The sequence below is a fragment of the Corvus moneduloides genome, chromosome 15 (assembly GCF_009650955.1).
Source record: "Corvus moneduloides isolate bCorMon1 chromosome 15, bCorMon1.pri, whole genome shotgun sequence".
NCBI classification, from domain to species: Eukaryota; Metazoa; Chordata; class Aves; order Passeriformes; family Corvidae; genus Corvus; species Corvus moneduloides.
The window spans coordinates 16,812,102-16,824,591 of record NC_045490.1 but is presented as its reverse complement, the minus strand read 5'-3'; the positions used below and the strand labels follow the sequence as shown (position 1 = coordinate 16,824,591).

At 40.4% G+C, this 12,490-nt stretch overlaps 1 protein-coding gene across 4 annotated transcripts in view; it reads right to left on the bottom strand.

Annotated features, from left to right (window-relative positions):
• Positions 1-12,490, bottom strand: part of LOC116451295 (protocadherin alpha-C1-like) — a 92,265-nt gene that overhangs the window by 60,990 nt on the left and 18,785 nt on the right. The window lies entirely within an intron of this gene.

The following is a 12,490-nucleotide window of genomic DNA, read 5'->3' as shown; positions in this document are numbered from 1 at the left end:
GAGTGTACAAAATCTAGCAAGAAAATAAGTGAGAGTGGGAAACTTCAGAGATTTTGCAGAAGAAAATCATTTTCCCTGCCACAAGATCTTACACACTCTTCTGTAATCCTGATTTCCTACATAGTAATTCCAGATTCTTCTTCACAAAACTGAATTTGCACACAGGGTCAGACCCTGAGAGGAGTAAGAGTTCAGTCTGAAAGGTTGAGATTGCAATAGCCATAAGATGCTGTGAGCAACCAAGTTAAAACAAAAACACAGACAACACTGCATGGAGGGGTCCAGAGAAGGAAAAGCAATAATGGTTTTTACAACCCAGAGAGACTTTAAGAAAGGGATGAGGCACTGCTGTATGAGGTCTCTGCTCCAAGTCCACCTCCCTATCTACATACAGACACCAGCAGCAGCTCCTGCATCCTTCTTCATGGCTCCTCAGGCTCTAGCACTCACTGCTGTTATTGCTGCTGGAGAACAGGACTAGCTCCAGGCAGCTGGAGGGGTTGCAAGGAGCAGAGCAGGAGGGAGATGAGATGGGAGCAGTCAGCAACATCTCTCAACTCATTCCCTGGATGGGTACAGCAGCAGAGAATGAGGCAGTGCTGAACAGACTTTAGGAAATACAAGAACTGTCATGTCACACACAGTATTAAAAAGGATTTGGCAGCATGGCATGAAAAATGTCCTGTGTTGTACAGGCTGACAGGCACACCTCGGGGTGAAACAGTGGCCAAGGTATTAAGATGATGATGGAAAGCCACTGATCACAGCTGTCCAGTTCAGGACCTGTATGCCCAGCTTCAACACTGCTGTGGTAGCTCTGTCAGATTCACCAGTGCAACAAGTTCACCTCTAATTTATGGCATCTGAGAGTACTTGGAAGGGGAAGCAAAGAAAAAGGGAAATGCAATGTATGAGGTGGGGCAGATTATGATCAGAAGCCCAGAGGAAGGCCTGAGAAGCAGTGGCACTCATGCAGTATCAAGAAGGGGAAAAAAGTACCCTGGAGCTAAACTGGTGCTTTAGAAATCAGGACAAGACAGAAACGAGACGGAGGCAGAAGCAGTTGATCTCATGCCATAAAAGCAGGAAGTCAGTGGAGCTGGGTTCTGTTCACTGTTACATCAGGGACTTCATGATTTTTGGCAAGTATCTTAATTGGTTCATACAATGTCAGCAATATCTGGGCTCAAATGGCCATGGCAGGGTTTAAAGCACTACTGGAAAGGATACTTGGGTAGTCTCAAGCAATAAGGTACATATGCACGTGTATAATTTATTACTTGCACTAGGTGCTGAAGGGAGAGAAGTGTTTGGGGATTTTTAAGTAAATATTAAGCAAATCTGTTTTCAAACTTCCCTTTGGAATTCTTAAAACCTCAGTGACACAAAATATTTATGGTTTGAATTTAGTAAGACTTCAATATTTGTTTCTTTGAGCATGGGAGTTCTTACTGAATAGATCATCATGATGGACCTAATAAGATATTCCTTTAAAAGCTGGACTATACCCGGTGTTTAGCACGAGTTAGTGCTGTAGTATTAATGCAGAACTACCTTATGCATTTTGCATGGATCATACACGTGGCAAAACTAAACATTTTTGTGTGCTGAGGGAAACCCACACTGTTTGTACCTCTTCCTGCAACAGCAGGCAGTGGCTGTGGGATGCAGAGGACAGGGTATCCTGCCTGGTCCTCAGCTGCTCCTTCCAGAAAGGCACAGATCTCCCAGCCTTAGAGAATATATCTGCTAGCCCTGGTACACCTCAAATGACACCAGGCTTCCAGCTTGTAACAACTCAGCTGAGCTCAGCCTATTTCTTCCGTCGTTGAACAGAGAAACCACAGCAGGACATGTGAGACTCTGAGTGATAAGCAGGGAGGATGATATCAAATGTACCCACTGAAATCAATCCCCTCTCCTTGTACTAATCAAAACATTGTCCTCCACAACCAGATAAACCTGCAGTGTCTCAGCATGATTCTTTGCATTTGAAATTCCTAGCAAAGTGAGCTCTTTGGGGACAGATTTTAGGATTGCACATTTGGAGTACAAACTATTACTGGCCACATGGTAAGGAAAAAAAACTAAAGTAATGTCCAGCAACACCAGTGTACCTCCTGGGCTTCTTTATCACACTGAACAGTGGTTAAAGACAAAGTTTAGAGGACTCCAAATCCAGTTCACTGAGAAGGACATATCCCCCCAAGCCACTACCACAGTGGTCAGGGGAGGCATTTCTATGGAAACAGAGCCAGTCTTCAGCCAGCAAAGTCAAGGTTTATAAGAGCACAAAAAGCAGTGAGTTTCTGCATGCTGGTTCAGTAAAAACAGGAGACTGGGTCTGGTCCCTCTCTCAGGGGTTTATGTATTTTAAATCAGAGTGAAATCTGAAAACATTTCTGAGAATAGGAACTGGACCTCAAGAGAAGGTAAGGAAAAAGGGACAAGCATGGGTGAGGACAAAATAAAAACAGAGAGAAAAAGAGGTTTTGAAAGACAGGGAGGTGCAAATCAATCCATATTGCTTTCATTTGGGCACCTGATCCTTCAACCATGAACACCATAGTTATCTTTCTGCTGTACAAACACTGGGAGCAATCTTAACATAGTATTTTCACCAAAGACTTTCAGTTCTCCTTTAGTCCTTCATTCAAGAATCCTGGCACTTAAATTCACCCACAACGGGAACGCTGCCAAATTTTAACACTGATGAGTTATTTTCTGGGCTTTTTTAATACTGCTGCAATACAAAAGCCTGTACAATCTTCAGCGTTGCTAGAGTCTCTCTGAAACAAAGCATCTTTACTCCAGGTAAAAGTAGGAGAAGAAAGAAGCTATTAGATTGCTGAGGTATCAGATGTTTTATCTATTATCTTCCATTGTGTTACTTCTGTTTAATTGCTGTATTGTTGCATCATGCAATTAGTTAAGCTGTCTATTTATGCTCATCTTTGATACTTATTTGTTCACTTCTCTTAGTTCCTTACACTCCTTGAATATGTTTTTAGTGGCACTGTGAAACAAGCTGCCACAGACAAGGTGCTGCCTTCAATGTCACCCACATACAGGACTCACATTTCTAAACCATCTGTGCTGAAATTAGGGACCCTCCTCTTCCTTACACCCTGGTCCAGGACTGGGCACTGCGTTCATTTGTTGCTTTTTTTTTCCTCCCTATCCTCTGTCCTCAGTTCCAGCCCCAGCCTCAATTTTGGTCTGGGCCCCAGTCATACAACTGCAATTACCAGAAGGTCCTGCCAGCTCTTGGCTGGATCAGGGCTCCCTGCTGGCAGGACTCAGAGGGAACTGAGCTCTCCAGCTCTTGTGATTATCTACCAAGTAGAGTGAACAATAATTTCTCAAAAGCTTGTAACTCAGCCAACCTTAGCAGCTCTTAATGGCTATCAAGCATGATATAAAGACCACTCTGCAACAAATACCGAGCCCTTTTTCCAAAACTTCAGCAAGATATTTAAAGGAAAGATCAGACACATTCCACATCAAAAGCAGCGTAGGCAGCAGGTCAGAGGAGGGGATTCTGCCTCTCTTCTCAGCTCTGGTGAGACCCCACCTGCAGAGCTGCCTCCAGCCCTTGGGTCTCCAGCAGAGAAAGGTCAAGGACCTGTTGGAGTGAGTCCAGAGGAGGCCACCAAGTTGCTCAGAGGGATGGAGCACCTCTCCTATGAGGAAAGTCTGAGAGAATTGGGATTGTTCAACCTGGAGAAGAGAAGCTTCACGGTGACCTAATTGTGGCCTTCCAGTACCTGAAGGGAGTCTAAAAGGAAGATGAAGAGCCTATTTGCAAGAGTATGGAGTTATAGAACAAGGGGGAATGGCTTCCCAATGCCAGAGGGCAGGGCTAGATGGAATATTAGGAAGAAATTCTTCCCTGTGAGGGTGATGTGGCCCTGACACAGGTTGCCCAGAGAAGCTGTGGCTGCCCCATCCCTGGGAGCGTCCAAGGCCAGGTTGGAGCAACCTGGGGTAGTGGAAGGTGCCCCTGCCAAGGGCAGAAGGGTTCAAACTGGATGACCTTTTAAGGTCCCTCCCAATCCAGGCCATTCTACAATACAATTCTGTGATACTTTCATTATAGACAAAAAGACTGTTTTCCACTACCCTCAGTCTGAGAAATGACCAAAATGTTCGGTCAAACTTGTCTAGGAGGTAATCCCCACCTATCACAGGTAATTCACACCTATCATCACCCTGAGGGACTTGAGGGTTTCTGTGATGACAGGGTTTCTATGCATCAGACCATTTTTGTAGCAGGTAACAGTATGAACCCAGCCTAAGATGCTGGAAAGGTTTTGTTCATTCAGTAGTGGACAGAGCCGAAAATACAGAAGCCTATGGCTCCAAGGCCACCAATTGCAATTGCTTTCATTCAATGAAATAGAACAACTTTAAAGTTGCTCATACTGCTGAATTTCCTTTCATCTGTTACTGAGGTGTGAGTTCTCTTCAGATGACACATTAACCTATCCTTTGGTTTAAGCAAAATAGCCCCCTATAAACAATATAGAGTTGCAATATAGGAAGCAAATTTAGATTGGATCTTTGGATACGAGATGCTACTGTTGACAATAACTGCTGCTGGTCCATTTCTCCTCTGTTAAAGTATTTTGAAAACCAATTCTTTTGGAAGAATTATTGCTACATTAAAAATGCATGATATTAAGTGACTCAACACAATTTATAATAGTAACTAAAAAGTGTTTTTCAGGCAGAACACTTTTATATATAAAATTCTAGCAGCTTTATTGGAAGCAAACCAGGCTTGAGCATTAGCAATAGCCAAATATAGACCAGGAACATTCTAAATATACAGCATTATGGCTGATAAAGAGAATAATTCTGCTACCTTTGAGGTGACTGGAAACCCTGGGTACAGAGATGTAAACCTACATTTGTTTGAGATTGTTAATGTGTTTGAAATGGCCACAAATTATGGAGATTTTCCAGACTGCACACTTCTGCATAGAATAAAACACTTATGCCAAGACTATGATTAATTTAGAGCCAATATATTTTTTTACAAAGGAGAAAAAATGTGTCGGTGTTTTCAGGGGGGAAAAACCTACAACAAAATCATAGCTATTGTAACGCCATCCTTCTGCTACTTCTGTTCTAACATGATCTCTGTCCTACAGACACAGTCAGGAGGGAGTAGGAACATTTAAAGTCATCTTTGGCTTTTTAAATGTTTTGGGCAGCCACTATGTTTCTTTTTTTTCCCCACCCAATCCAGTTTAATCCAATACTGTCATTTTTACAAGTTTTCCAGGAGCCTCAATTACCTACATTACCCACATTTGCCCCATATCCTAGATGAGAATACAAACAAAACAGAAGAGAAACACTTGGTGATGAACTATTAATTCATAGAATGGTGGCAGCTTGATGGTTTGGGATTTTATTCAAAAACATCTGGATGCTCTTTGAGCAGGTTGAGTGAAGAAAACCTTTTTTCATAAAACACAGCATGACAGTGGTAAAGGGCCCCACCACACTAAGAGCTCCAAACTGATCATATTTTTGAGTGCACATTTGTATTCTGCAGTTCTGTTCTGACCACGATCAAACTGGCATCTTTCCATGTTCTATATTAGCTGAGGTTAATTTTTCCTGTAGTTTTTTAATAAGGTGACAGGCATTAAAGAGGTGGAATGCCTTGTAGAGCAGCACAGTGCTGTAAAAGTGAAGACAGGAACTTGCTTATTCTAATCCCTCGACAAATATATAATAAGATTAAAACAAATGAAAGTGCAAATAGCAGTCCTAAACCAACAACCCCAGATCCTTTGAAGCTATTCCAGCTGGCAACTTTGACCACACAAGTTATTTGCTAGGGTGATTTTACTTCATCAGCCCCAAAAAGGTGAAATAAGGCAGCAGTTCTATCTCCTCTGACTAGAGGGAAGAAATCACTTCCTTTTTCCACTAAATCTCCTTCCTACCAATATGATATTAAAAACAAATAGCTTTAGAGTTTGATTATCTTTAAGGTACTCATGACTGTTCAATAAAAAACAAAACCAAACACACACACAGAGTAAAGCAAAAGCAAACAAGTGAAGGATTCACTTGGAGGAATATATATAGACAATAGAATTGACATAGGCCATATTCCACAAGATTAATATTCTACAAAGAAGAAGACTGAGTCAACTTCTCCATTAAGGACAACACAGAGTCACAGAGTGGTTGAGGTTGGAAGGGATCTCTGGAGACTGTCCTGTCCAACCCTACTACCTCAGCAAGGTCAAGTAAAGCAGGTTGTCTGAGACCATGGCCAGATGGCTTTTGAACCTCTGCAAGGATGGAGACTTCACAATCTCCCTGGGCAACCTGTGCCAGGGTTCAGCATCCTCATAGTGGAAAAAACCCCAAGCAACAAAACAAATAAATTACTTAAGCTTTGACAGAGCCTCCTCCTCTTTTCCTCTCACTGGACACCCCTGAAAAGGGCCTGGCTCTGTTTTCCTACATTAATAAGAACCCCCCAACCCCACAGCCTTCTCTTTTATGGGCTAAAAAGTCCTGGCTCTCTGTCTTTCCACATATGAGAGATGCTTCAATCCCTTGGTTATCTTAAGGGCCCATGATTGGCCTGTCTCCAGTAGCTCCACATCTGTCTTTTATTGAAATCACCAAGCTGGAAGACTGAATTCAGGCTTACATTGAAATGTCTTCATACTACAGGTATGAATACAATCCTGAGGATTTAAAATCATGTAAGGAAAGCTGCTTTAACCATAAGGATATTGCACTGATCTCCATATAACTATTGGCTACAAAGCAGAACCTAAAAGCTGTCTAAAATACATTCCTAAGACACAGAGCAAAGAGCTGTGTAGTTCAAAAGATGAAGGGCCCACTCAGCTGTAAGACTTCCCTGCTCCCTTGCTTCTGACCCCAACAAAGGAATTGGAAAAGGTTGAGAAGTAACACCACAGAACCTTTTGGAATCAATACCCTCAGGTTTTGTGAGAGAACATGTTGTACTTTGATTTTGCAGACTGGTGGTGCAAAGATGCTTGACTTTTGCAGAGTAAGAAAGAAATAAAAAGCCACAGTGCCAAGACCCATCAGACTGGGCCCAGCCATGGGGGAGATGGAAGAACTAACAGATCAAAACATAAAAATCATTCCTTTGGAGAAGAAAGAATCCAAAGTACAAAAATGTGTTCATTTTCCTTAGAGAGACTGCTTAAAGACTAGAGGCTACAAACCTCTTTTTTTTAATGTACCGTCCTTCTCTGATATTTAACTTCCACTTGCCTTATTGGTCAAATTTGCTTTTATTCTCCAAATGCCTCTGATAGCACCAAATCCTTGAGCTATTGCCCTCCCTGTTTCTTTGCCTTACAAATCCTCAACTAAATGCCTTCATTCCCATGTGCCTGCTTGCCCCCCTTTTCAGTTCAGATGCTGGATTTTGTTACCGTTCTTTTGATTAATTGCAATTTTAAACAGTCCTCAGCAAGTCACAACTCCTTATTTTGAAACAAGCTAGCTGTAATCCCAGAAATCCACAGCATTAACACAGTTATACTGAGCCACACTAAAATCCAGCAGCTTCTCTGCAGTGGAAAGCAGAGGATGCACAGGCCATTGGTACAAACACACAGCACACATGGACCAATGACCCCCTAAAGCCACCATCCCATTTTATGACAATTAATCTGTATTTTCCTCTGTTTTCAGTATCTTGAGTGTGACACTGAATATGTGACAAATTACTCAGGGGAACGGAAATTGCTGTCACCAAGGAAGAACCAAAATGCTGAGAATTAAACATCCTCAATTCCCCACTACCTGATTTTCATCACAGATTTCTAAAAGAACTGATAAATAAAAGCATAGGACTGAAGAGAATTTGTTTTGGCTTAGTTTTTTTGGTTTTTTAATATGAACCTGTCAAGTCTGAAGTAGAATAATCTCTTTGGAGAAAAACAACTGCAGACAGTGACTCAAAATGGTGAAATTCAGCCTGTGTGACCACAGGCCCATTACCCTGTCAGTTTGGATACAAATTTGGATGAAAGACTAAAAGAGAAATGAAGGTACACTGAAAAGAAAGGAAAATAGTCATAGATTTATCAAAGATAACAATTTGCTAGACTGGTTTCCAATTCTCCTCAATAGAAACAAACGGAAATTCATCTCATCTATTCTGATTTTAGTAAAACATTGAATACAGTGCAGCATTGAAAAGTTTAAGACACAAGAAGTTGGGCTATTCTAACAACAATTGCAGAAGATGATCGTATGGAATCATTCACTTCAAAATCTTGCTATCTGTCAAGATAAAAGTCATTCATTTACTCTCAGTGCTCTCTGTAGACTTCGTCTAAACTCATATAACAAAGATGAACAGCATGATTTGCTCTGAGCAGGTGACTAAGACTTTTTAACATCTAAGACTCAGACACAGAGCATTTAGAGGGATGAATTTGGGTGGAAGAACCATCTTGGGAATTAATCTTTACCCATCCACCTCTACCCCCAAAGAAGTTCTGCAACAATACTTCTGTGACTGATTAATCAACTTATTAAAACTATGGAGAAGGTAATTGGCTTCCCAAGAAGAATCAGGTGATGTATTCCCTATGATCTGGGCAAGGAAGTATTCCTAGCTACATAGGAAGTCCTTTCTCTGAAATATATATGTCTGGTCACACATTTGCAAGAAATGCAAAAAATATGTATCCAAAAATTAAAAACTGATGCTGAGAAGGGTTATCAGCATAATCAGATAAGTGCAGAGGTGACCATAGGAAAAAAAGACTGAAAAGGATCAACTTGTTTAGCTTGGTAAAACAAAGGCTGAGAAAGGATGTGGTTGCTTTCTAAGCTGTGGGTAAAGCAAGATGCAAAGAGGGAAAGAACTACTCACACTAAAAGGGAATTGCTGGCACAAAATCAAAAGTCTACAAATTCATTGCAAAGAACAGCTGGCAGGATGTCAGAACAGCATTTCAAAGCCTTACAGGAATAACTTTCCAATAGGAATAATGGGCACAGCCTAGTGAATTTTGTAATTAAAATGATTATTTTTACAATTAGAATTTAAATCTTTGAATTTCAATATTTAAGATTAAATGGTGACTGGTACAGGAAAGGACTAGTCTTGATCTAAATTTTGTTTTCTTGTTTTATGATTTCATACAAGGATTACCCTTCCTCAGCCCACGTCACCATTCAACCTCATCTTTCCCTTCACCTTATCCATCTCCAAATACAATCCTATTACTCTCCACATCCCCTCAAGCCCTTTGTCTCAACCAACTCCTCCTGTCACTCTCCCTTCCCCTACTTCTAAAAATAACTCTCCAGGACAGGCATCAGACAAGCAAAGTTTCAGCCCAGGTATTTGTAGCCTTTACAGGGCTCAGAGCTCTTTTGCTGAACACATCCTTCTTTGTGAAAGGGAATTGGAGTGGTCAGAAGGATGCACTTCCCCTTGCTGAATTTTCTTTGGTCATCACTCCTTCCAGAATTTTCTTGGCTGGACCTCAAGAGTAACCTTTGCAGCCAAGAAATCTTCCTAAGAACTTAATTCTTGTAATGTGGACATAAGACTGCTGGTTTGAGACAGGTTGTTATTAGCACTGACAGAAAGAATTGGGAAGGTGCTTCACTCTTACATTTGACTGTTATTCCCATCAGAATGAGACACAGGGAGGGTTTGCACACACATCTGGTCTTCACTTGTGTGAGGAAGCCACTGACGCTTAGCCCGCAGCAGCTCAGCCTCAATTGGCAGCCTGTCTCAATGTAAGTGGATCCATTTTTGTCACTGGAAATGCATGCCATGTTGTGCAAAATTATTCCACTCCCATTACAGTATAGAGAGAAATATTCTCCATTGCAAGGTTTGCATCTATTTTTTTGGGTGTAACCTAAATACTGAATGCCAAGTCACAGAGAGGTCAGTATGCTCTGAATGTAGAAATATCTCACAGGCCTTTTGTGTAGCACAATGGCCAACACAAGCAAACAAAAGAACTGTAGCAATCCATGGCTACATCACAATCCCAGAAATCAGTCAGTGAACCACTGCTTACTTTAGTAACCACTCGTGCCTTTGTCTCTCTCACAGCACAGCAGCCTACCATGCTTTTCACTCAGCTGCCATCTATGCCATGCTGCAGAAAGACACAACAAAATACTGAAAAAGATACAATTACAGTTTACTCTACTGCTCTTATGGCCATACATAGAGCTATTTATAGCTCCAACCCAAACAGAAAATATAGAAGCACAAATGGGGCTCATGCGTCTGCATATGTAAACACATCCAAGCCTATCGTTTCATTCAGTAGCAAAAGCAGAACAAGGATAAAGAAATCAACCTAAATTTTGAAATACATCTAAATTTCTGGGAATTCAATTAACTTTTCATATTTGCCAGCCTTTTTCTATCCCACATGTATTGAAAATTAGAATCACCTCCTCAATTTAAAAAAACCCAACAAAATAAAAATCAGGTTATTTAAGTCCTGCTAAAATTGTAATTTTTAAATACTTTTCAGTGCTTTGAAGGATAACTATGAAGTTGCTCCTACTTCCTTTTAAATATTTGTTACTTTCTTTTTGGTACATTCGTATTCTTAGGAAGCAATAACATCACCCCTCCTCAAAAGCTCAAAGGGTCATGTAGGTTTGTTTCTAAGTCCAAATGAATCAGTGCGAAAGCACTTTTGGACTACATTTAGTCAACATCCAAAATTAAACTGTAAATTTTCAACCCAAAATTTCTAATGGTAAATATATATATATGTGTAGTTAATTCTCCAGCTCGAATGCCACTGGAATGATCAGCACCAAATTAATAATAACCAGCATGATTTTGGTTTCAAGGGTAGATGGATTTTTACAGTCCCTGCCCCTGCTCCCCTACTCAGCTCAATTAAATTAAAGCCTTTGGACTTTCCACATAAGCCATATCTATGGTTACACCTCTGAGTATTAGAAGCCAAGGAAATAAAATTGCCAAAGATGACATCTGGGATTTCTTTTTCCCCACTATCAAAAGCTCCTAAAAAGGTGTCTTATGTTACAAGTTTAAAAATTCACCTGAATGACTGAAATACAGTGAGATGTAATGAGACACATTTTAGTTGTTCTGATTATGGAGATAAGGGATACTTCTTCATTTTTCTTATTACTTGGTTCTTTAATGTGTTGGTTACCTGAGTTTCCAGATCTTGCTCAACTGAAACAAAGAAATGAGTTGTGACAGTTTTTTGAGGTTTTTTGTTTGGTTTTGTTGTTATATATATATGTCATCATTATTATTAGTTTTGCAATTATGAACTACTCTCCAGCCAAAGTTACACTCCCCAGACACTGTCAGAGTTCTTGCAGACACCTTCTGAGTTAAGATATTGCCAAAAAGTTTTTTAACTTCCCATTACAAAAGTTCTAGCTCAACTTTTTTGTTTTTCAGATCCTCAAATAATCAATGACATTCCCAAAGTATCCAGTGCATTAGGTACAGATTCTTCTTTACATACTGCCAACTGCCTTTTTCCTAGACTCTACACTTTCTTATGGAAGGACACCAACCCTTTTCCTTTTGCAAGATCTAGGTATTCCACATACCCCTCTCTGAACAGTGAGAAACCCACAACACCTGCAACCCTCTGCTGCTACAGAGAACAGAATTTAAAACTGATTGTGACTTTGATTAAATACTAGGAAAACCATCATGTGTAAATCAAACCTGGTCAACACATAAATAAGGGAAGGTGTGATGAACTAATTGCATAGTGAAGAGCAAATTGGGACCTTTTTAGAAGGGAATATTTACAAAAACTCACTACTTGGAAATTCAAGAGTTTTAAACCGAAGTGTTACATAGTTGAATGTATATTTGATTATCCAAAGAAGTTATTGAAGCTACCCTTACATCAAGGTTCAAAAAGGAGCTGGGCTTTTGCATATATTTAAAGATACAATAAAGATTTCAAAGGTGAAAATAAACATAATGGCTCCAGATTTAAGACAGCCTCTAATAATTGTAAACTAGAATAAAAAACAACAGCAGGAAGCAGATTACACCATGTCTGTCTAACCTGAGTTCTTACATTTCCCTTGGAAACATCTGGAGCAGCTCTTACCAGACACAGAGCACTGGCCTGGACAGAACCAACAGTGGTTAGTTACTGTTATGCACACCAAGGAATTTGACAATCTGCAGGCAAAACATCTCAAAACATCATAAAAATATAAAGATGACTCCCAGGACCTATTAAAAATACATATAGAATCTTGGACAAGTAAAGCAGCAACACCCAGGAGATCAGGCCTGCAGCCCACCTTGTAGCCCTACATTGTGATCACAAAAAGATTTTTTTCCTGCAAAATCACTCATCACACTACTGAGAAGAACCCAGCTTGGTGAGAGGCTTAGAAGAGAATTATTTAAGGTTCACAAAACCTATGGATTGCTTGGAAAGTGAGAGGAACACTACAA